The 22,673-nt window shown below is 37.3% G+C and overlaps 1 pseudogene; it reads left to right on the top strand.

Annotated features, from left to right (window-relative positions):
• Positions 1-3,953: 3,953 nt before the first annotated feature.
• On the top strand, positions 3,954-12,174 carry LOC112089791 (annotated as a pseudogene).
• The last annotated feature ends 10,499 nt before the right edge of the window (positions 12,175-22,673 follow it).

Below are 22,673 nucleotides of genomic sequence, written 5' to 3'. Positions count from 1 at the left end.
TTTTTAAGTTTGTAGTTGTCATTGGTTAACCAAAAATCACTCTTGTTTGCTTGAATTAAGAACCTGATTACATAGCTTAGTGTGTATCACCACATTCTTGGATTGATAAACCCCTTGTACTACAAGACAGGGGATTCATAACCTCTACAAAGAGCCTTGAAAACTCTTAGTTATCAATGAAGATGACCACCGTAAAAGAGGTAGATTTATGTTTGACAAGAGGATGGCTGAGCAGGATGGAATCGAGAAAATTGTTAAGAAGGGATGGTACGGCATTGGGAACTCAGGCCAGATCTCTCTCATGGATCGCATAGACCGATGCTGTAGAGAGTTATCAAGATGGAAAAGATCCTCCAACTTGAACTCTCGTACCAGAATCGACAGGCTTAGCAACCTCCTTGAGTCAGAAATTGCTAAATCTCATCCGAATCCGGAACGCATGTATCACCTCAAAGTTGATCTGCCGAGAGCATACAAGGGTGAAGAAATGTTTTGGAAAGAAAAATGAAAAGAGCAATGGCTCAAACATGGCGACAAAAACACTAAATTTTTTCACCACTGTGTCAAAGGAAGGAAGCTTCAAAACAAGGTGGTTATGCTTCACGATGACAGGGGCTTGGAGCAGTACTCAGAAGGCTCAAAAGGTGAAGTGGCGGTTAAATATTTCAGGGACCTGTTCATGAGCACTAATCCCCATGATTTAGAGACTCTCTTTGATGGATTCCCTGAACGTGTCACACCGGAGATGAATCGCAGGCTCACTGCTCCTGTAACTGCAGAGGAAATAAGAAAAGCTGCCTTTGCGGTAAAAGACAGTAGTGCTCCTGGTGAAGACCGATTAACTGAAGTCTTCTACCAAAGATTTTGGCACATTGTTGGCCCCGACCTGACTCGAGAAATCGACCAGTTCTTCAAGGAAGCAATACTTTCTCCCGGCTGGAATCATACTCAGCTATGCCTTATCCCGAAGATCAGCAACCCAACCTTAATGAAGGATATGCGACCAATAAGTTTGTGCTCGGTCCAATACAAGATAATCTCAAATATACTGTGCAAACGCCTCAAACAGTGTCTGCCATAAATCATCTCAGAGACGCAGGGTGCCTTTGTCTCAGGTCGTTTCATCACTAACAACATCCTGACAGCTCATGAAATAATTCATGGTCTTAAAACCAACTCTACCATATCAGACAATTTTATGGCGGTGAAAACCGACATATCCAAGGCCTATGACAGAGTAGAGTGGAATTTCTTGGAGACACTGCTGGAAAGATTTGGCTTTTACCAGACCTGGATACAATGGGTGATAGCTTGTGTGAGTACAGTCTCGTATTCAGTCCTCCTCAATGGCCAATCACATGACCTCATAAAACCTGAGCGAGGTATCCGGCAAGGTGATCCCTAGTCACCCTTTTTGTTTATACTGTGCGCGGAGGCCTTGGTTAACTCTCTCAACCAAGCGGAAACAAGGGACAATCTAAGTGGTATCAAGCAGTCAGCAAGAGGCCCCTCAGTTCATCACCTCCTCTTTTCTGACGACAGCCTTCTGATGTGCAAAGCAACTGTGGAAGAGAGCCAAGAGCTGACACGGATCCTGAAACTCTATTTAGACGCCTCGGGACAAATCATTAACAACTCAAAGTCATCCATTATATTCGGCCACAATGTGCAAGAGAATGTAAAGGAGGATGTGAAACAAGCTCTCAGAATTCAGAAATAAGGAGGAGATGGTTCTTACTTAGGCTTGCCGGAGAGCTTTAGTGGATCCAAAAGTAAGCTACTCAACTTCATTAAAGAGAAGCTACAAGGTCGTCTTCAGGGATGGTTCACAAAACCTTTATCTCAAGGCGGAAAGGAGATATTGATAAAGTCTGTGGACCTTGCTTTACCGATCTATGCCATGTCATGCTTCAAATTATCTAAAGATCTATGTGCTAAATTGACAAATGCACTCATAGAGTTTTGGTGGAGCAGTGCGACAACAAGAAGAAAATACCCTAGGTTGCTTGGCAAAAGCTCTGCAAAAACAAAGACCAGGGGGGTCTGAGATTCCATGATCTCGAAGGATTTAATCAAGCCCTTCTCGGAAAACAGGCGTGGCGGATTTGGAGCAACCCGAACTTCCTTCTTGCTAAGATTCTAAAAGATAGGTACTTTCAATCGAGATCTTTCTTAGAATGTGGTATAGGCTGGCGGCCCTCCTATGCGTGGCGTAGTATCATCCATGGACGTGATCTGATGAAACAGGGGCTCATCCAATCCATTGGAAACGGAGCTGACACCAATGTTTGGGCTAAGAACTGGATACCTGACATCCTTCCAAGGCCACCCAGGTATAGAGAGAACAGTGTTATCGACCTAACACTTACAGTCTTTGACCTTATTGATGCAGATACTGGTGCTTGGTATGTCAACAGGGTTAGACAAGCCTTTAATGATGCAGACTCGGACTGTATCCTTCAGCTGAAAGTCAGGCGTAACCAGAATGATAAGCTCATCTGGGGATTCTCCAAAGATGGCAACTATACCTCCCGAAGTGGGTATCAATTCTTAGAGGACCACCAAGCCTCACATGCTCAAAACCCCCGCATTCTTCCTTCGCTTGAGAGAGCTCTGTGAAAAGATATTTGGAAAACAAAAACATCACCTAAAATCAGTCACTTCGTGTGGAGAACACTCTCAGGAGCTCTGGCGGTTAAAGAGAGGCTTTTTTCCCGCAATATCCAACTGGATACAGCATGTCTGTCATGTGGAGATACGACGGAGACAATCTGCCACATGCTTTTCAACTGTAGTTCAGCGATGGATATCTGGGAGCTGTCGCAGATTCCTCTTCCTCCTGCAGGTTTCTCTACAAAATCAGTATGGCTGAATTTATATCATCTCATGAACTGCAGTAAGAAACCACATCTCTCCAAGGGTCAAAGATTCACTTTCCCTTGGATTCTCTGGCACATATGAAAATTTCGCACAAATGCACCTTTGATCAGGTGAAATATAGCCCGGACTCAATCTATGTGAAAGCAAAAAAAGATGCAGCAGTTTGGTTTAAGAACGACAGGAATGAAGATATCATGGAATCAGCAGAATTGGGGGGGGCGAGACTATGTGGCAAAAACCAGAATACAGGACCGTCAAATGCAATATCGGTGTTGCTTGGAACCACATAACACAGGAATGTGGCGCAGCATGGTTGGTTTGTGATGAGAATGGGCGAACACTCTTCCACAGCAGACGATCGTACTCGGCTATACCATCGCTGTTGGAAGCAGAAATGAATGGTTTCTTCTGGGTTGTGGAATGTCTCAAGAACATGCGCTTTCAACGAGTCTGTTTTGAAGCTTCCTCCTCAAGGGTAAGAGAGGCTTTCCTCCACCCTTAACTATACCCAGGAATACAAACAATGATCACAAATTGGTTTGCTCACCTGCACGGGATGGAATCTTGGACACTCAGCCACATCTCCATCATAGGCAACAGAGCAGCGGAAGCTATAGCGGCCAGTGTTATCACTAGCAACAGAATCCAATCTTACATTGCACGGAATGGACCCCAATGGCTTCGACATGTCCTGGCTGCGGATGCTGGCTTGAACTGATAGGACCTAGCTCAATCAAATCTGAAGTCTCCCCATAGTATACTTCGGTGCTCTTTTGATAGCCCATCTATACTATGGTGTCTTATTCCCCTTTCGTCACTGCCTTTGGGCATTGTGTTTTTCACTTCATTTATGTTAGTAACACCATTTTTTATTTTCTTAGTCGATGAAAAAAATTTTGAAAAGAAAATCCAGCTCAACATCCGAGGTTGAGAATAATTTAGATGATTTGCCATGGAACCCTGCTAAACAGAAAAAGATTTTTGAATATCATCCAAATCAAAGAGACGAGGTAAGATGCAAGTATCTTGATAGAGGTCCTTGTAAGCCTTACGGTCATAATTTTCCAAAAAATATGAAAGAAAAATCATTAAGAAAATTTAATCCAGTTTGGTTTGATCGATATGGTAATTGGCTTGAGTATAGTGTATCGAAAGATAAAGCCTTTTGTTTGTGTTGTTACTTATTTAGAGATGATAAACAAAAACAAGGCGGGAATGATATGTTTGTGACATAAGGTTTTTCTAGTTGGAACAACTCTGAAAGATTAGCTTCTCACGTGGGTGCTATGAATAGCTTTCACAATATTGCTGTTAAGAAGTGTGATTCTTTGATGAAGCAAAATCATTATATTGATCATGATTTTTATAAGCAGGATGATGTGGCAAAAAATGAGTATCATATTCGGTTAAATGCCTCAATTGATACTTCTAGATATTTGTTGCGACAAAGACTACTTTTCTGTACTCATGATGAGTCAGTGGAATCTGATAGTAAAGGGAATTTCATACAACTCTTGAAATACACAGCAGAACAGAACGAGGTTGTAAGTAAAGTTGTTTTAGAGAATGCTCCAAAAAATAACCAAATGACTTCTCCTCCGATTCAAAAGGATATTGTACATTGTTTTGCAGAAGAAGTTGTGAAATCTATTATCGAAGAAATTGATCATGGTGTTTTTGGTATATTAGTGGATGAATCTGCTGATGTTTCATACAAAGAACAAATGACTGTTGTTTTCCGTTTTGTTGATAAGATAGGAACAATCAAATAAATATTTATTGGTGTTGTTCATGTAAGAGAGACATCTTCCTTGACTCCCAAGCATGCTATAGATGATTTGTTTGCTGAGTATGGATTAAGCTTGAAAAATATAAGAGGTCAAGATTATGATGGAGCGAGTAATATGAAAGGTGAATTTAATAGTCTTCGGTCTTTGATTTTAAGGAAGAACAGTTCGGGCTATTATGTTCATTATTCTGCTAATCAACTTTAGTTGGTTGTAGTGACGATTGCAAAAAAACATTTTGAAGTTGGTGATTTTTTTGATAAGATATGTACAGTATTGAATGTTGTTGGAGCTTCGTACAAAAGAAAAGATATGCTTCAAGAAATATACCAAAAAGAAATTAACAAAGAAATCAGTGATGGTGAAATTAGCACAGGAAAAGAAAAGAATCAAGATCATTCTCTTCCAAGACCAGCAAATACTTGTTGGGGTTCTCATCATAAGAAATTATTGTGCTTGATCTAGTTATTTTCAATAGTTATTGAGTACTTGGATTTATTCAAAGCAAAGGCATTGAAGACTCGAAGAAACGTCAAGCAAATGGTCTTGCTAATTACTTGCAGACATTTGATTGTGTGTTCTATATGCATTTAATGTTGCATATCTTGGGGCTAACTGAAAATTTATACATAGTTTTGCAAACAATAGATCAAGATACTCCCAATGCTGTTTTGTTGGTCGAATCTACAAAGTGAGAACTACAGAAGTTTAGAGATGATGGCTGAGACTCACTGATGGTTAAGGTTTCCTCTTTTTGTAAGAAAAATTACATTGACATGATCATGATGGAAGATGAGTTTGTTGATTTCAGAAGGCCAAAAAAGAAAACCAACACAACCAATTTACATCATTACAAGATCAGTAGTTTTAATGTTGTTCTGGATTTGCAGCTTCAAGAGTTTAATGATTGTTTTACTGAAGTAAACACTCAACTCCTTATTTGCATGGCTATGTCCCACAAGTTGGTTCAAGCAGTTTGATAAAGATAAGTTGATGAATTTGGTTGAGTTCTATCCAGATGATTTTACTTCTGTTGAGCGTTTTTCTCTTGAGCAACAATTTGACATCTACATTGGCAATGTAAAAGAGGGTGAACGATTTACTAATTTGAAAAATCTTGTAGATTTTTCGCGGCTGATGATTGAAAAAAAACAAAATCTTGCACATCATCTTGTTTACAGACTATTGAAGTTGGCATTGAATTTACCTGTTGCTATAGCAACAGTTTAGAAATGTTTTTCTGCAATGAAGTTTGTGAAGACAACCTCTTGCAATTGAATTGGAGAACAATTTTTAAGTGATTGTCTTGTTTGTTTTATTGAGAATGAGTTATTTGAATCGGTCACAAATGAAACAGTGATGAAGAGATTCCAAACCATGGTTCAATCGAATTGGAGACAACCTCTTTTACATTGTCAATGTAGATGACAAATTGTTGCTCATGAGAAAAATGCTCAACAGAAGTAAAATCATCTGGATAGAACTCAACCAACTTCATCAACTTATCTTTCTCAAACTGCTTGAACGAACTTGTGGGACTTAGCCATGCAAATAAGGAGTTAAGTGTTTACTTCAATAAAACGATCATTGAACTCTTGAAGCTGCAAATCCAGATCAACATTAAAACAACTGATCTTGTAATGATGTAAATTGGTTGTGTTAATTTTCTTTCTTAGCCTTCTGAAATCAACAAACTCATCTTCCATCATGATCATGTCAATGTCATGTTTCTTACAAAAAGAAGAAACTTTAACCATTAGTGAGTCCCAGCCATCATCTCTAAACTTCTGTAGTTCTCGCTTCGTATATTCGACCAACGAAACAGCATTGAGAATGTTTTGATCTATTGTTTGCAAAGCCATGGATAAATTTTCAGTTTGTCCCAAGATATGCAACATTAAATGCATATAAAATATACAATAAAATGTTTGCATGTAACTAGCAAGACCATATGCTTGACGTTTCTTCGAGTTTTCAATAACTCCGCTTTGAATAAATCCAAACACCTTAATAACTATTGAAAATAACTCGACCAAGCGCAACAATTTCTTATGATGAGAACCCCAACGAGTATTTGTGTGTCTTGAAAGAGAATGATTTTGATTCTTCCCTTTCCCTGTGCAAATTTTACCATCACTGATTTCTTTGGTAATTTCTTTTTGGTATATTTCTTGAAGCTTATCTTTTCTTTTGCACGAAGCTCCAACAACATTCGATACTGTAGATATCTTATCAAAAAAATCACCAACTTCAAAATGTTTCTTTGCAATCGCTACTACAACCAACTGAAGTTCATGAACAAAACAATGAATATAATAGCTAGAACTGTTCTTCTTTGAATCAAGACCGAAGACCATTAAATTCACCTTTCATGTTACTCGCTCCATCATAACCTTGACCTCTTATATTTTTCAAGCTCAATCCATACTTAGCAAACAAAACATCTATAACATGTTTGAGAGTCAAGGAAGATGTCTCTCTTACATGAACAACACCAATAAATCTTTCTTTGATTGTTCTTATCATATTGACAAACCAGAAAACAACAGCCATTTATTCTTTGTATGAAACATCAGCAGATTCATCCACCAATAGACCAAAAACACCATAATTAGTTTCTTCTATAGTAGATTTCACAACTTCTTCTGCAAAACAATGTACAATATCCTTTTGAATCAGAGGAGAAGTCATTTGGTTATTTTTTGGAGCATTCTCTAAAACAACTTTACTTACAACCTCGTTCTGTTCTGCTGTGTATTTCAAGAGTTGTATGAAATTCCCTTTATTATCAGGTTCTACTGACTCATCATGAACACAGAAAGGTAATCATTGTCTCAACAGATATCTAGAAGCATCGATTGAGGCATTTAACCGAATACGATACTCATTTTTGCCACATCATCCTGCTTATAAAAAGCATGCTCAATATAATGATTTTGCTTCATTAAAGAATCACACTTCTTAATAGCAATATTATGAAAGCTTTCATAGCAACCACGTGAGAAGCTAATCTTTCAGATTTGTTCCAACTAGAAAAACTTTATGTCACAAACGCATTATTCCCGCCTTCTCAACACAAACAGAAGGCTTTATCTTTCAATAAGCTAGAATCAAGCCAATTACCATACGATCAAACCAAGCTGGATTAAATCTTCTTAATGATTTTCCTATCATCTTTTTGGAAAATTATGACCATAAGGCTTACTAGAACCTCTATCAAGATACCTGCGTCTTACCTCGTCTCTTTGATTTTGATGATATTCCAAAATTTGTTTCCGTTTAAAAGGATCCCATGGCAAATAATCCAAGTTATTCTCAACCTCGGATGTTGAGCTGGATTTTCTTTTCAAAAAAAAATTCAACAACTGAGAAAAGAAAAATTTGTATTACTAACTTAAATGAAGTGAAAAAAGGTAAACCAAAATAAAGAACCAAACAAATATATAAGAAAATCATATACGAAACTTACTAATTGATTCATAGTATGCTACTTTTGTTTGCAGCGATGTTTAAAACTCAGACTGGACCAGCCGATTGAACTGATTAACTAAAACCAGCTGACAACCCAGTTTAGATTAGCTACTAAAACCAAATTTTTAATAACTTTAAAAATCCAAAAAAATCAATTAAACTCTATGAACCGATAGTTAAACCTGTGGGTCAGGTCAAACCAAAAAATGCTTTTTAAATTTAAACCAAAGCAATGTTTTTTAGACGTAGGCTTTTAAGTTTTAAGCCCAAGAAAAAAGACAAATATTGCTACCTATAAAATAAACTATATATATGCATCCTTTTTTAGAATTTGATGTACTAGACTTCGATGTGGGATCTTTCTTTTTTTAATCAATCACGTTCCTTTTTTATTATTTAGCATGTGTTTGTGTTTTTTCAATTAGGTTTAAAAGCCCAGTTTCATAAATCTAAATTACTGGGGGTATTATCATTTGATCGCTGGGGCATTAAACTTGAGCTTTAATAACTTACACTAGTTCTTAAAATTTTATTGGGGGCCAATGACCCCAGCAAAATGTATGTGGCTCTGCCACTGCTTGCTAATTACTTGCAGACATTTGATTGTGTGTTCTATATGCAATTATTGTTGCATATCTTGGGGCTAACTAAGAATTTATCGATGGCTTTGCAAACAATATATCAAAACATTCTCAATGCTATTTCATTGGTCGAATCTACGAAGCGAGAATTACAGAAGTTTAGAGATGAAGGCTGGGACTCACTGGTTAAGGTTTCTTCTTTTTGTAAGAAATATGACATTGACATGATCATGATGGAGGATGAGTTTGTTGATTTCAGAAGGCCAAGAAAGAAAACCAACACAACCAATTTACATCATTACAAGATCAGTTGTTTTAATGTTGTTCTGGATTTGCAGCTTCAAGAGTTCAATGATCGTTTTACTGAAATAAACACTCAACTCCTTATTTGCATGGCTTATTTAAGTTTTTTTTTTTTGTCGACAACCTAGATACCTTGAAACGGTTCGGTAATCCAAACTGGTGGTACCGAGTCAATGTACATCATATCATGAGGGTAGACCTGTGCACTTTGTGCTAAGTTGTCCGCCTTCATAATCTTCGCGCGTGGGATGCGTGATATCAAGAAAAAGGTGACGGTTTCCTTGATCTTCATAGTCTCCTCCAGATATAAGTTGAATGCTGGCCATTCCTATGGTGCCAACACCATCTTCACCAATTCAGAACAGTCCGTTGCGAAAGCTACCTCCATCTTCCGGTTTGCACTCATACAAAGTATAGCCCATAGGAGACCTTCTAATTCAGCATGTAGTGGGGGTAAACTTCGCTGGACATTCCTGGCTCCTAAAATTTTTTCCTCGAGACCATCCTTAAAATAGTACCATCCGAACCCCGACATTTTATCCGTTTTTTTCCATGACCCATCTATATAACACCACCACCCCCCGAGTAGTGAGAAGTGATAGGAGGGCTGTTTACAAATTGAAAAGTCGTATCCGATTGTCTTCATTGTGCCTCTTCCCACAATGTTGCTTCCGTTTTCTGAAATATGTAGTGTTATTTGTGGATCTTTATCTAAATTTGAGCATTTCATTCCTTGCTTTCCAAATATACCACAATATCCATGGAAAACATGCATTTTGTTCTTCCTTTTGGAAGTCTCCAAAACAGATGATTAAAAATTTGCAAAAACTGATTCCGTTCGGAAACCTCCTGCAGGGGTGGGTATTTGAGATAAAGCCCAAGCTTGTAGTGCTGGTGGGCACTCAAAAAATAGCATGGTTTATTGTTTCCTCCTCTGCTCCATACCGAAAGCATTGTGTTTCACATTGGATTCCCTGATTTTTTAAATTTTTAGCCATTGGCAAACATCCAGTTACAGCCTCAAATCTGGTTGTCCTCAAGACTTTGGACTTTGGTTGCGGGCCTAGGGTTGTTTTTTAACAAGCCCATTGGTCCTCCAAAATTTTTAAATTTATAAAACCCTAGTGTCTGCAACTCCCCCAGACTTAAGACTTTGGTTGTCCTCAAACAAAACAAGATCAAATCTGGAAAAATATCATTCAACAAAAATGAGAGGGAACTCAAAAATATCAGCAACCATACTTCTAGACCTTAATCATAGACAATGCATCAATCAGATCAAGTCTAGAAAATTCTCTCCAAAATACAAAGATAACTAGTCCATTAATCCGTCATGCGAAAATTCACACACTTAGAACTAACTTCCAGTCAACTAGCTCTTAACATTCATTAAAGGTTTCAGTGGTTCTCATCAAAAGGATATTAAACAAGGCATTCAAGGTTAGGTATCAAAAGGCTTTTTAATGGTAAGGCTTGATGTGTTTAGGGTTACCTCTTTCTAGAGAGACAGGACATTATGCAAAACAGCAAGAGAGGATGGAACTGTAAATGCCCCCACAGTTTCAGTCACACTCTTCTTGCTTCAAGATTTCTGATCTCCTTTCTTCAGGTTCTCCTTATAGTTCCCCCAGATTTGGATTTTTGTCCAGGTTGTAATCATAACTCCTTAAGTGAATACCTAATGCCTTGGCTCAAGTGATTTCGGCTTCTAAGACTCTTTTAGGTTTTTAGTTTTGTTTCCTTTCTTTCTTTTTCTCTTTTTTCGTTTTTTTTTTAAATAGAAAGGGAAAACTGCCTTTTGACTTGGAGTCTTAGGGAGCACGAAATTTACCTTTAAGAATGAGCTTTTCTGAGGCATCATACGATTTCTGGCACACTCCCTTCTGGTCTCTTTCAGTCTTTCTCTTGAGTGACTGAAAATTATGTTGTTCCTCCTTCTCCGGAGTTTTTGCACATATCTGTCAAATTAGACTTAAAAGAATGCAGGAGGTTAGAACATAAAGGTTTGAGTTAAGGATGTGGTGCCAGCTAAAGATGAACTAGCCATCGAGGACAACAAAGAGTGGTAACAATAGGGTAAAGATTTCCTTGATGTATATCATGATGCCTTTTTAAAACCATTGATAAGAAAATTAGATGTCAAGATTAAGTTCAAGTAGAATGAGCTAGTTTATCCTGTCATAAAAGATCTTCATGAATAGAAGTCCTCTGGTGGGATTTCGTAGTGTAAGTACTCTAGCTACCGCCTAGTCTAGTACTAAACCTTGAAAGAGCTTTCATGAGTGATTGGTGTAGAAGCAAACAGGTTGGTTGTCATCATCGATTTTGTCATTATTCCCTCAAAATGTATTTGACCTTTGAAAACATTTTTTGAAACTCAGAAGACTTTTGAAAAGTTTTAAGAAAATCGAAAAGAAAATTGAAAAAGTTTTAAAGAAAATGCAGAATGCAATGGCTCATGCAAGAAAAAGTGGTTAGAAAGGGATGAAATCCTCCCCCAGACTTAAATCACACTGCCCCCAGTTTGAAATAAATCAGGCAAGAATAAAAAATAGAGTATGTGAAAAAATTAAAAATATTAAGGAATAGAAAACTTATCTGGTGTTGGTGATGGATTGTGAGGTGGTTGTGGTGGTGATGATTGATCAAACTTGGATGCTAGGGATCCAAAACAGATTCGGTCAAGGTGGTGGTGGAAGTGGCCAAGGATGGAATGGTAGTGGCCAAAGGTGAAATGGAGGTGGCCAAGGTGGAATGGAGGTGGCCAAGGTGGCCGGCTGTGCTGGCCGCGGGTCACAGCAACGCGGCTGCGGTGGGATGCGTGCTGGCCGCGGGCCAGAACTTCTTGGCCACGGTAAAACGCTTGCTGGCCGCGGCTGAACCTCCTTTGGCCGCGGTCAGCTCTTTTTCTTCTCTCTTATTTTATTTTTTTGTGGCATACTAAGGCCTAAAATGGGTTGCCTCCCATTAAGCGCTTTGGTTTATAGTCCTTAGCTAGACTTTGCAAAGAAAAAAGACTTAGTTCAAATAGGATCTTGTCCTAAAACAAGTCTTTTTTGAAATCCTCCTGTTCTATCTTGCAGGTTCTTCATCACTCCAGAGTTCTTGTGATTCAAATGCCTGGGCTTTATGTTCTCCTTTTTTGCTCTTAAGTGGTGTAGCTTCATAGAAGATGTCCTTGTCGATATTGGCAAAAGAAACTCTCCTGTTGGGCTAATCCATGATGGCTCCAGCAGTTGCTAAGAAAAATAACTGGATAAGAATCATCTTTGGTCTTCACTATGTATAGATCGACAGGTGCAATGCAATCACGAATCCTTAGAGGAATGTCTCGGGCTATCCCTCTTGGTGTTGCACTTGAATCATCTGCTAAGCTAATCTTTGTCCTGGTACTTGAGATGGCTTAATGCCAAGTCTTGAAGCAGTTGCTTTGGAGATCATGTTAATGCAAGTTCCAGAATCACAAAGAATATTGAGGAATCTTTCACCTCTAATGTCACAAGAGATAAGAAGTTGACCTTTGTCTTGAACTCTGTGCAGAGTTCGGACTGGTCTACCTTCTTGGGCGTGTGTGAACAAGTCTTTCATTTCTTGGATTGATTCTTTGCTGTCACAAAAGAAGTGGCCTATTATGTGGTCTCTACATGCTTTAACAAACGAAATTCCTTTGGGCAAAGTTTGAACTACTTGATTGAACTCTTCAAGTGCTTCTTTGCTGATCTTGTTTGTGTAGTCACTGGCTTCTTGGGGATCTTTGAGATGGATCCTGTAAACAGCTGCATCAGGTGATAATCTAGGAAAAGATAGATACCTAGCTCTTCTAAAATATGTAGAGATGTTCTCCTTAGTCTCCTTGCTGTATCTGAAGAAGACTTGAAGGCAGCCTTGCTTCCAGACGTCGTCGAACCCAAGGTAGAGAGGAATAGACTTCACAAACTTGTTGAATTTGATTAGTCTCTCTCTAGATATGCTTTTGGTTATTGATTCCATGTTGTCATCAGATGAATCATCCCCAGGGTTTAGATCTTTTACAAACAAACCATACTCTTCATCTTCTGAAAATTTCTCTTGAAGCTCATTGTCACAAGTGTAAACCATGTTACAAGATGCATAAGTGTTGGATTCTTCCTTTTCCTTTGATGCTTGTGCAGTGATTGAGAAGACAGCTTTATCAAACAACCTAGGTCTGGTCACATGAGGTCGGTTTTCTGATGAACAAGCTTCAGAAAAAGGTTGAAAGCTCTCCAAATCTGAGAATTCGTGCTCCACCGTGGGTGAGGAGCTTGGAGCCGCGGTGGAAGTGGCTCTGGCCGCGGGTGAAGTGCTTGCAGCCGCGGTCAGCTTCCTCCGGCTCTCCATACTTGCTTCTTCAATCTCTTCTTCTCCATTTTTGTTCTCTTGCTTCCAGTGGTTGTCAGGCACGTCTTGAGTATCCAAATCATTAATTCCAGAGTTCAGATCATACTCCTTATGATCTTTAGAAAGTTTTTCAACTTTCTCTTCTACTCCATCCAAAGCATAGACAACTTTTTCTAAAGTAGCATCAAGCTCTTCTGTCTTGTTTGTGATCTTTTCCATCTCTTCACTCATCTCTATCTTGTCTCCATCAGAGTACCACTTGCTCTATCTTTGAAATCTCTCTCCAAATCTTCAATCAGGACATTACAGCCTCTCTGTTCCTTAAGTGCTTGACGAAGGGCGATGGTGTTCTTAGCCCCGCCATCTTTGAGCTTTTGTGTTTCTAGAATCTTCATTCGGTCAGAGAGACATTCGAACTTCCTGCTAAAATCAGAGGACATTGATTCCAATTTCACACAAAGATTAGATTCAGCAATGGCTTGTAGATCAAGAAACTCATTCAGTGTAGTGTCTAATCGATCTAGTTGGAGCCTAAATCGATCAGCCTCAGCGTTTTGGTGCAGAATCTGATGAGGAAGAGGATGAGATGGTCGACGATTCACCAGGTGAGGCGAATAGGGCTCATCTCAGTGGTGTGGAGGTCGCGAGTCTCCATGGTGGTGGTTCGGATTAGGGTTCCGAAGATGATGATCAAAATCACGCCTGGAGGGTGATTCACATGCGCAAGGAGCTTCACACAGGTTGCAGGACCTTCGCTCAGGATTAGGATTTCTTCTTGGATGATCCATGCTTCAAAGGTTTTTGAAACTAGGACAAACAGAGGAAAGAATAAGCAGAAAAATAAAAAGTTAGGGTGTTTATTAATTTGGTTTACTTCCTATGTTGCTTTGGCAGAAACTCGACATATATATAGTCTTCTGCGGCTTCAACCTCCCAGGTTTAGACCTCCAGAGACTAAAATCCTCCCCGGCAACAGCGCCAAAAATTTGATGGGCTTGCGGGCCTAGGTTGTTTTTTAACAAGCCCGTTGGTCCTCCAAAAGTTTTAAATTTATAAAATCCTAGTGTCTGCAAGTGCACAGATGTACGTTGTAGGACTTAGGGTGTCGATCCATAGGGAGATGTCTAATCTGCAAGAAAACAACATACTGAGAAGTAAGCAAAGTCATAACCCAAATAAAGGTTTTGGGGTTTTTGGTTAAGATCCTAAACTAAACCTAATCTAATATTCACAAGAAATGCAATGCAGGATGAATTGTTAAAAGAACATCTAAAGCATATCGACTCAAACTAAAGACTCTTAAACTCATAGGTGGCGATTTAGACTTCTCCGGTTTACTCTAATCGATGTATGATGGCATTTCCAATTAGCTTCCCGGCGATTTATCTTCATCTGTTTCTGGGAATCTGCATTGAACTAGAATAGACATATGTATGATTAACCAACTGTCGTCACCTTAATCAACTAATCACTTAGATCTAGCAATTAACTCTCGCTCTCATGCTAAACTTAAGATCATGTATTGAACATTGAATTCGTCTGTTCACATCTTCTCTATAGGTAGCTTTCGACTCCTATAGCGACTATGTTCTTCTGAAGCTAGGTACGGATGATCTGATACAACACTCTCGTGGCTCTGATCGATCCTAGGCTCAGAGAATAGGTCATGAATCTACTCTCATGCTTTATGAACAACTTAGAAGAGATGAGATCCAGAATATGGTCTAGAACAATAGAGATCCTAATAGATATATATGCTTGTCGATATCTTCAAACAACTTGACTCTCTGGGACTAATCTACATGATGCAATGAATGATAAAAGACATAGAAGAATGGAAAAGAATGAAATAGAAAAGTTAATGAAATAGAAAAGAGAAAGAACAATGGATCTGGGGAAGAATCCCCATCTCCATCGCCTAACCCTAGAAAAACAAAGTTTGGTGGCTCAAAATCTCATTACCGGAGCACACACCCGTTTAGGGCTGTTAAACAATGTATTTATAGGTCTTAAGGTCTTCCAGGTCTCATTTAGGGCTTCTCTGAAGAGAAATGGGGAAGTGGGCTTTGATGTTGGGCCTTTTGGCTCGTCCTAAGGTCCACCGGGGGTGAGAGTCTTCCAGGGCAGTTAAAACATGTGTTTACCGCGGGTGAGAGTCTTCCGGGACTGGTGAACTGAGTCAACTTGTTCTCCATGTATCTTTTGATTTCACCGTTGGATCTTTGTGATGTAAAGTGCTATGGAAAGCTGGTTGTCTCCTCTTGATTGTCTCCAAATTTGAGCTGGATCGGTGAGAAACTCTTCATTTGAGGCTGAACTTCTGACGGTCTAACTGAGATAAAAAAAAGTGGATTTCTTCCATTTTGCCATCATATTCCGTAAGTTTCCTGAAAAGAGCCTTGAAACTACAAATACATAGAAATCATAATAAAAGTTCCTAAACTAAATAAAACCTTTGAAAAAGCATTAATCAATAGTGAAAAGTGGTCAGAATCAGGTGTTATCACCTGACACAAATGCTGACTGTGTTTTCGAGATAAGATTGGGTAATAATTAACCACTTTAACCTTTGATATAAAACTTTAGAAATAATCTTGTATCCGACATTGCAGAGACTGATCAGTCTTAATTCAGTCATCCTAGTGGGCTTGTCTTTCTTTCGTATTAAACAAATATTTGTCATATTTAATCGGTTATCAAAAATTCCTGTATCAAATAAATCATTAACCATACTCACTATATCCCCTAACGGGGAAGATGTCGAGAAAAGCTCCTCAAAATATTGTACCGCTACTTTTTCGACCTGTTCTTCGGTAGAAATCCACATCCCTGCCTTATCATAGAGTCTGATTATTCGATTTCTTGTTCTTCGCTGTTTAACCAAAGCATGGTAGAATTTCGTATTTTTATTCCCTAAGGTGGCCCATTGAGTTTGGCTTTTTTGTTGCCAAAATAATTCCTCATCTCTATACGCTTCTTTCAATTTCCTCGTGATCTCAACTAAGTCCTCCGTTCTTGTATCATCATTTTGGGCCTCCTCGAGCGCCTTTTTTAAATCATTTATTTTTTCTTTTCCATAAGGTAAATTATTTATCCGCCATTCAGAGACTTCACGTCAAAAATTTCTTATTTTTCCACAATTCCTATATCATAAGTACATGTACTCATTTCCCATCCTTTAGAGATTGAGTCCATTAACCCTTCTTGACCGATCCATCTTTTATCAAATCGAAATTTTGTTTTTCCGAGGAATTTTATCCGCTATCGTTGCCACTATCGGTCTATGATCCAATCTAATCATCATCAAGTATTCTACAAAAGACTGCAGATAAATATCGTGTCAATTCTCATTGGCTAAGGCCCGATCAAGTCTACATCTAACAATTTTTCCGTTTCTCCTTCCTCTCCAGGACATAGTATTTCCTAGGCATGGAAATTCCAAAAAACCATAATCTTTTATCATTGTGTTGAATGACATGAGGGTTGATGCATGTCGCAGAGTTCCACCTTGTTTCTCCTGACTGTTTGTTATTTCATTTAAATCACCTATAATAAACCAATGATCTATCCGCTTTAGACTGATTCGTGTTATAACCAAAATGAAATTGAAACTTTTGCAAAAAAGAAAAATCTTGTTTGGTTTCTGAAAGAAACAAAACTCTGGTATATGTTTCTTCCAAACCTCCCTAAGGTAACTTATTGTCCAGCAATTTCCGAGTCCTTGGTAATTTCAGCTAAGTATCCTCATTTATTGAACCGGTTGTTGGTACTTTGGGCTCTTCTTTTGGGATTGAGGGTCCCTTGAAGGCATTTGTAGACGTGTTTTTTGCCATCTGTTTTTTCCTCGGAGAAACCAAAGTCTGGACCAATCTCTTTTTTGAATTCCCACCAATATACTGTGAAGTAGTTCACGTGACTTTTTTCCTCAACCCTGGTTTGGGAGCCTTGTCAGAGTCGATCACTTCCTCCCTTACTTCCGTAGTCTTTCCAGAGATCACTTCCACCGATATACCATCCATTTTCTCAGGCTCCTCACCATGAAGAAACTTTTCTCCATCCTTGATCACGGTCTCCTCTGTGCTTGCGAAAAACTCCCCTTCCTCTTTATTCGTGAAACCAAAAACATCTTCAGAAGTCAACAAAATCTCCCCAATATCAAAGGTCGTGTTCATTTGTTGCTCTTGATCAGTCTATGTCGTTGCGTCAGCGCTCACCATCATCATATCCATAACGACATTAGCTTGTTCCTTCGTTAGTAAGTTGTTACCTTGTTTGGTGATATTTTGATCCACCGCCATCAAAATTCATTCCTCCTCCTTATCAAACCCATCAGCAAAATTCAAACTCTTCTTTACTGTTTTTCCGGCTACGGTATTATTCTCCACCATACCTTCCTCCACTGCAATTTCCGCCATCTCCGGTTTCCGCTGTGGAGCTTCCAAGGGTTCATTTTCAGAAACCGCAATCTCTTTGTCCTTGGCAGCTTTGCGTGATATATTCACCCCAGAACCTGATGCCGCATATCGCTGATTCATCTCAGATGGTGCGAGATAACCCGACGATCTGCTGAATCGGGTTTGTCTCTCGCCATACCTGCGCTCTGTTCTCCCTCGACTCTGATTTGGATCCTCATCTCCCATATGTTTCCTCGAGCCGTCTCTCTGATCATAAACCTTCCCCTTCCCCTTGTATTGGGAGCTGTATGAACTCCCACCATTCTTGACCGTCTCCTTTCCATCCTTGTTTCCATACACCATTGCTGCCTTGTAAGAGACCGCACCTTGATCATGATCTTTCCTCGGTTCCTCAGATAGGTTCTCCTCAACTTGGCGTTCACCGTTTATAATCCGAGATGGACATTTCTGATGGTCATGACAAAGGCTATGACAGATCCTGCAATTGCCAAATAGCCGCTCATATCTTAGAAAAATAGTTGTTTCCTCACCACCATGAAACTCCACTATCGTTTCAAAGCATAATGCCTTCAAACCGTCAATAACGACCTGGACCTTTTCTTAATCCAAATTCACCTTTTTCACATCACCAAGTGCGTCACCAATGGTCTTGAAAGTTTGATCCGCCCAGAAATGTAGCGGAACAGTTTGAGCAGTTTAAGTCCCACAAGTTCGTTCAAGTAGTTTGATAAAGATAACTTGATGAAGTTGGTTGAGTTCTATCCAGATGATTTTACTTCTGTTGAGTGTTTTTTACTCTTGAGCAACAATTTTACATCTACATTGACAATGTAAAACAGGATGAACCATTTCCTAATTTGAAAAGTCTTAGAGATCTTTCACGGCTGATGGTGGAAACACAAAAACATCTTGCACATCCTCTTGTTTACAAACTATTGAAATTGGCATTGACTTTACCAGTTGCTACAGCAACAGTTGAGAGATGTTTCTCTCAATGAATTTTGTGAAGACAACTTCTCGTAATCGAATTGGAGATCAATTTTTAAGTGATTATCTTGTTTGTTTTATTGAGAAAGAGTTGTTTGAATCGGTTACAAATGAAACAGTGATGAAGAGATTCCAAACCATGGCTCAACATAGAATATGTTTGTAAGGTGTTTTTAATAACATTTATAAACTATTTTATTTTCATAAAGGAATTTTTGAATATTTATTTATTTTATTTTATATGTTAAAATATTTATGCCTCCAATGAAAAAAATTTCTGGCTCCACCACTATTTGTAGAGTCCAAAATGTATAACTTCCAATATTCACCCTAGATGCACATAAGAAAATATCTGCATTCTAGTTTTCAGCTTATCAATTATGGGTCTGTTCTTTTGTCGGACGCTGCGTCGGCGGCTGCGGCAACGTAAAACGGCAGTTGCTGTAAATAATAACAAAGCAAAACGAAGATGCAAGAGGTGTTCCGAGGTGTTGCTGGAAAAAGAAGTTGCCGCTACGGTGGCCGCGTTACCAGAAAACGGACGCTGGAATTTCCCAGCGGCTATGAGAAACATCGATAATAACGCCTGCGATTATCTCTAACAACATATACGGTCATTCTGCGGCAATTATTCACTTTGTTGTAACTGTTTTACGTTTGCCGCAGCCGCCGAAGCAGTGTCCGACAAAAGAACAGACCCTATATCATAAAGTCAGCACTTCATAAACGTGTCTTTCATATTTCCTTTGATTTTTAATTGTGATGCAACAGCTCTTGTGTCACCAGCTGCTCTTGGATCACATAAGTGCAAAGTCTATTCTTCAGGTGAGAATACTAATTATGGTTTTGCTTGGTCGAAAATTGAAGTAACAAAAAATTGAATTCATATTTTTGCATGATGATTAAGCTGGTTGATACAAGGTTTAAGCTGTTACAAGCATTGGTAATTTGGTATGCCGTAGATAAATATATATATATATATATATATATATATGTATTAATATTATTATTTATTTTGTTTATAATTTAATTCAAAATTTTCCACAAGGGCTAGATTAATTTGTTTTATACATTTCAAAACCAATTTAAGGTTTTTTTTTATCACAATACGAATTCATTAGAATATTACGTCAAAGGCAAAGAGGCAGAGCCGCAGAGGTTTGGTCGTTGTGTAACAGAATTTTTAAGACAGATAATAAGTTAGTTAGAGAACATGTTCTAGAAATGTTTGTTTTCTTTGGCACAAACACAACAGTTTTTATACTTATCATATTTCTTTGCTATAAATCGGCGAAAGAGCATAACACTAACAGTAGAATATATTTTTTCATGGCGAACCCACTAATCCTTGATAATACCAACATTTTGGTCACAGCTCTTCCTTGTTGTTCCCATGTTTGGCCCACCGAAATATGTATGTTCTTTATCCTTAATTTAAGTGTATGTATGCGTTTATATAATATATGCGATTAATCAAATGCATGTTTATGTTTTAAGATTATGACACTAGATTCTAACCCCGTGCATCCGTACGAGAATATTTTTTATGGTTTAACAAATTTTGTAATATAATTTGTGTTTTTTTAGTTTAGATATAATTATTTTTATAAATATATTTTTTAATAAACGAAAATATTGATTTTTGTGTTTAGATATATTTTTATAGTATTAAAATTAATTATGATTATAAAAATATAATTTTAACCCTTCCGTTAATATTAATTAAAAATGAACTATTATAAAAACATAATTTTAATTTTTCCGTTCATATTACCGTATAGTATAAATATTTGTTAAAGTTTGAGATGTATTAACAATATTATTTAGCATTATAGTTTTCTAAAATTTAATCAACGATGGGAGTGTACAACTGGTTTTTCAAACCACATTATAGTGTATGCAATAATTTTTAATTTTTTATGTTTTGATTTTGTATGAAAAATATATTTTTGATATACATGTATAATTCAAAATTAGTGATATTAGTTACCAAAATATTTTTAACCCGATTTTTTATATATATTTTTAGTTCTATGAATTTTAAAAAATGTATTTTTAATATTTAAATTATACATTTGAATTTTATCTATTATTTTATTATTAATTTGTAAATAAATTATAATCGTAAATAAATTATATAAACAACATAAATATCATATCATTTACATCATTATAAATATTTTATATTTCAAATATGACCATTATTTTTCATATGTGATTTTTTTTTTCAAAAATTCTAGATATTTTTGATAAAAATGTTTAATAGTATAGAAATTATTTAAATTAGAATCTTTAAATCAAATCTAAATTAATATCTGATTTATTATTTTTAATCAAATCAAATTAAATCTAAATTACCTATATTTAAGGAACTCTAAAAATATTTAAATTAATAACTAATTTTCGAAATTAAATATAAATTATTTTTAAAATTATTTTTAAACACTTAAAAAAAATTAGGAGTGTTTGGAAGCAAGTACTAAATGTGCTTCTGTTTTAATATAATAGATTGTATAGTTTCCGCCTTGTTGTATTGTGTCAGTGGAGTTGTAAATTATGGAATTAGCTATGGGACAATGGCTAATCAACCATCACATCTTTTGGTCCTTTGGTTTCGAAATTGTATGGGTTTCGATCCAGGTTTGTTGCCGCCCAACATAGCATCCACTACAAGAAAAACTGTTATACCCACAAAACACCTATGAAAGTACCATGGTTAGAGTTTAAGAGCATCTCCATTAGGGTCTTTTACCCAGATTTTGGTACAAAAACCTAGGTATTTCCCTAAAATTTTGATGGATCGCTCTTTATATAAGAGATAAAAAGACTGTCTCTTACGCCAGGTGAAAGGCTGTGATTGGTTGGATATTTTTTTTGCTTTTAATGTTTTAATTCTTTTCTCTCTCCAAAAAAAAAATACTAAACTATTCCTAAAAGACCCATGAGTGAATAACACTAATGGAAATGCTCTTAGAAGTCACAACTTTAAAAGTCTTAAAATTTGTAGCAACTGCGTGGCTATTTTGTGGCTATATAGCTACAGGTAGGTGTTGTGGTATTTGTAGAATGACAACCACGATTAGCCGCGACCAACATCGTGGCTATATTTGTCACGAATTAGAACCTATTGTGGATACTATAGGCACAACCGATATTTGTGACTATTTGTATCAATAGCTACAAATTTATTTGTGGATATATGTACCTAATTTTCTTGCCGACATCATATATTTCACGGGTAGATATGTTGATCTAATAATTACAATTAGCTACAAAAATTGTTGGGGCTATGCATAGCAAATTTATATTCCCGGAAACAAGTCTCGTCGAGTCAGTTTGCTTTTCCAGAGAATATATTTGATATATCCACAAAATTGTCGTAGCTATCCATGGCTGACAGAGATTTTAAATCACGCCCGAACTCGGCATTGTTGGCGAAAAAAAAAAAAAACAAACAAAACAATGTCCAGTTTCTTTTATAGAATAAAGAGTGTGGATGTATAAACAATTTTTAAATTGTGATTAATCATATGTCTCATTTGAGTTTTTTAAAAAGAGTAAATACTTTTCTTAATTTTGCTCGTCATCAAGCTTTTTATCTTAAGGGATATGTTAAGTTTCCTGGACTTCCACTTTAAAACCAATTGGCGATAAATAGAGAAGCTCAAGTCCTTTATATATTAGTGTTAGTGTAACACCCCGATTCCTGGTTCCGAAGGAAACCAGAATAAACCGGGATATTAACTAACCTAAACTAAACCAATCCCAAATAACTAGTTGTTCTTTATTCAAATCCAAACCCAAATCCAAGTCTTACAATAGAAATGAAATAACTATTGGGAGGATTGCTGTCGTAACCTAAATGTTAGGTAAAATTAGCAAAACACCTA

Source organism: Eutrema salsugineum, unplaced genomic scaffold (assembly GCF_000478725.1).
Source record: "Eutrema salsugineum unplaced genomic scaffold, Eutsalg1_0 scaffold_11, whole genome shotgun sequence".
Classification (NCBI taxonomy): domain Eukaryota; kingdom Viridiplantae; phylum Streptophyta; class Magnoliopsida; order Brassicales; family Brassicaceae; genus Eutrema; species Eutrema salsugineum.
This window is presented reverse-complemented; position numbering and strand designations above follow the sequence as displayed.